Below are 3,300 nucleotides of genomic sequence, written 5' to 3'. Positions count from 1 at the left end.
GAAGAGGTCAGCACAGCATCGTTAACATATATATATACTACTAACATGAAAATATGGATGGTCTTTCACATAAAGATCTTTGAACACGTTCCACTAAAAGTTGTCCGGCCATTTCTTGGACCCATGAAAGGCTTGAATTAATTATAATAAATAATCTGGAGTCTTTAATTAAACCTATGAAAGCCAGGTATGCTTTAAGCCAATAAGAATTCGAGATCATAGGATGGGACATGCAGCATCTCAACATTCAGACTTGAAAACAGTTTTCCTGCGAACTATCAAAACTAGATACATTTTTTTCTGTGTGCTTAAGTTTTCCTCGGCTTTCTTCACCGACATAACTCTCGTATCCAGAGGGATGAAATTTAGAAGTTTAAAAGATTAAAAAAAGATATCAAAATTTTCAGATACGTATCATTCACGGCACATTTTGACAAGACCGGATGCCGATGAAATCAAGAACCTCTTTGAATTACGTCATAAACACCATCTTTTGCTGAAAGCCCTTGCTGAACCTTTATAATCGTTAATAAGTTTGAGAAAAATAAAGAGATAAAGGTATAAAGTCTTTCTCTGCAGTGATAGACAATACTGATTGGTCAACAGGCAGCTCGCCTGCCATTGGGCAGTGGCTATTGTGGGCGCGGTTTCTCTAGCATAAATAAGGTTTGCAGGCAGGTATCCCATCAGTGAATCACCAGAGTCGATCCGTGTCTGCTTGTCAGGTACATTGTTCTGTAAAAGTATATTCTGTGGCTGTGGTAAGTCTGAGTACGTGATAGCTATGCATGTCATAAACGTGGAAGTTTCATTGTTATTGAATAAGTGGTAGACGTCATGCATTACGAATAACGCTATATTACTTGACCTTGAATTGACTCTAGATACACTATTTATTCTTCTGGTTCTTGGACCTCTATGACGCTCGCACTAGAAACCTCTACATGAAGTAAGTTGGTTTTTCTGAGTCCAGAGGTTCACACCTGAACACAACATCATATCACAATCATGCAAATACTCTCCTAATTGCTTCTGTTGTGAGAGGAGTCACTGGAAGGCGTTTCGGAAAAGACTTCCACCTAACGTCCCCAAATACTGCGATGTTCATCATAATCTTGTTGTTTAGCCTTTGATCTCGTTGTACGAAGAGTCAGACCATTCCTCTCAAGAGTTGCATCTTCCATTCCTTAAGAGGGTAGACCAAGATGCCATCTCATTACCTACCGGTTTCCTGTCTTTTTTTTTTTTCTGAGTTTGGTTCGGTCCATGACTAATCAAGGCCAATTAATCTGTAGTTCAGGCGTATACAAGAATTCATCTATTCTCTCAAAGGAACTTACCAGATCTTAATTAATGATATATTTTACATGATAAACGCGCTAACACCGAAGTTCATCCATGCATTTGTTTTGAATTGTTTTGTTTTTCTGAGGGTTATTTAGGACAAAAGAGTGATCGACCTTGTTTAGCAAAGCTTCGGACTTCGGAATTCTGTCTTCCAAGATTTATTCAATTGGTTTCAGCACGATGTAGAAAGCGAGATCTAGTGGTGACTTAAATAATATAATATATAATGTGTGTGTGCACATACATATATATATATATATATATATATATATATATATATATATATATATATATATATATATATATATATATATATATATATATATATATATATATATAAAAAAAATAATGTGTTAGTAATTGTTAATCGGGGCTAGAATGAAATTAAATATGATAAAAGCGAATGATAATGAGAATACCCAGTATTCATTTGTCCACAGGCCTTCATCCGTTGAAATGCGTCTCTTTCTTGGAATGGTCCTGGCCTTTGTGGTTCTCCTGGGACTGCTGGCCGAAGGGGAAGGGACCCCATACGCAGTGAGTACAGAATCATGAGAACTTCAGTTCTGCTAACTTTATATATATATATATATATATATATATATATATATATATATATATATATATATATATATATATATATGTGTGTGTGTGTGTGTGTGTGTGTATATATAATGTATTTATAATGTATTTGTGTACGTAAATTTACTGCACTTTGGCATTTCAGGGTGGAGGAAGCCTATCCACACCAGGACTTACACAATGCTGCCCGCCTCACTGCCCCTGCTGTGACCCACAAGAGCCATGCATTTGTATTCTCCCATGCCCAGAGGTCAGTCGAACCAACCTCCTTTAAACGTAGCTGTTGAAAAGATCCTGCCATTTTCCTCTCTGGGAACCAGTTTCTTGAATGCTGAGATAGATCCGAATCAGAAAAGAGCTCTTTGATTTTGTTGATACTGATGGTATCATAAGCTGTTGAAATACTACTTATTTACTGTTACTATCGTTTGTTTTAATATCATCTCAGTTATGACTACTTTTCAAATTTTTTTGTCATATTTCACAACAACAGAGTTGCAAAATGATTATTATTTCTATTCTTTTTCCCTCCTCTCTTTCAGAATTCGAAGACTTACGGGTGATGACACCGACCGTTGAAGGAAGTTCCATCTTGAGGTAACTTGGAAGCTGTTACTGGAAACGAGATGTCAGTGTGTCAGTTAATTAAAAGATTTTCCATTTAGATTTGCTTTATTGGAGCTTCTTCTCGCTAAATTCAGAGAATGATTTCAGTTAATCAATATATCCTTTATAATACCCTCACTTGTAGGTAAGGATAGTTCGCAATTTGAAATAATGATCATAAAATCACAATCCAGTCTGATATTAATAAGCCATGGAGATGTATGTTAACTGTGACTGGTAAGCCAGTTAGATAATATATATGCACACTGTATGTACGGGCCATTATAGCCTGGCAGCAGATTTGATGCACACACACACACACACACATACTTATATATATATATATATATATATATATATATATATATATATATATATATATATATATATATATATATATATATATATATATATATATATATATATATATATATATATATATATATATATATATATATATATAATATATATATATATTTATATATATATATATATATATATATATATTATGTCATATACATGTGTATATGATACAAGGTTTTTTACATCATGATTATATTTGTGTAAACATATATATATATATATATATATATATATAATATAACGATAAATATATATATATATATATATATATATATATATATGTATGTATATGTATATATGTGTTTGTAACTAATCACAAAATATGGAACATGATGAATATATATATATTTATATATAAATATTAACATACATATAAATTAAATATATATATATATATGTGTA

The 3,300-nt window shown here is 32.5% G+C and overlaps 1 long non-coding RNA gene across 2 annotated transcripts; it reads left to right on the top strand.

Annotated features, from left to right (window-relative positions):
* The first annotated feature begins 682 nt into the window (after window positions 1-682).
* On the top strand, window positions 683-2,724 carry LOC136854795 (uncharacterized). 2 transcript variants are annotated; one of them, XR_010857807.1, is made up of 4 exons: window positions 683-725; window positions 1,788-1,884; window positions 2,075-2,179; window positions 2,472-2,724. It is a non-coding gene; the product is annotated as an uncharacterized lncRNA (long non-coding RNA). The 2 variants fall into 2 exon arrangements; XR_010857806.1 differs by having other exon boundaries at window positions 694-761.
* The last annotated feature ends 576 nt before the right edge of the window (window positions 2,725-3,300 follow it).

This window comes from Macrobrachium rosenbergii, chromosome 30 (genome assembly GCF_040412425.1).
Source record: "Macrobrachium rosenbergii isolate ZJJX-2024 chromosome 30, ASM4041242v1, whole genome shotgun sequence".
NCBI classification, from domain to species: Eukaryota; Metazoa; Arthropoda; class Malacostraca; order Decapoda; family Palaemonidae; genus Macrobrachium; species Macrobrachium rosenbergii.
The sequence above is the reverse complement of the archived record's forward strand: the minus strand, read 5'-3'. Positions and strand labels throughout refer to the sequence as shown.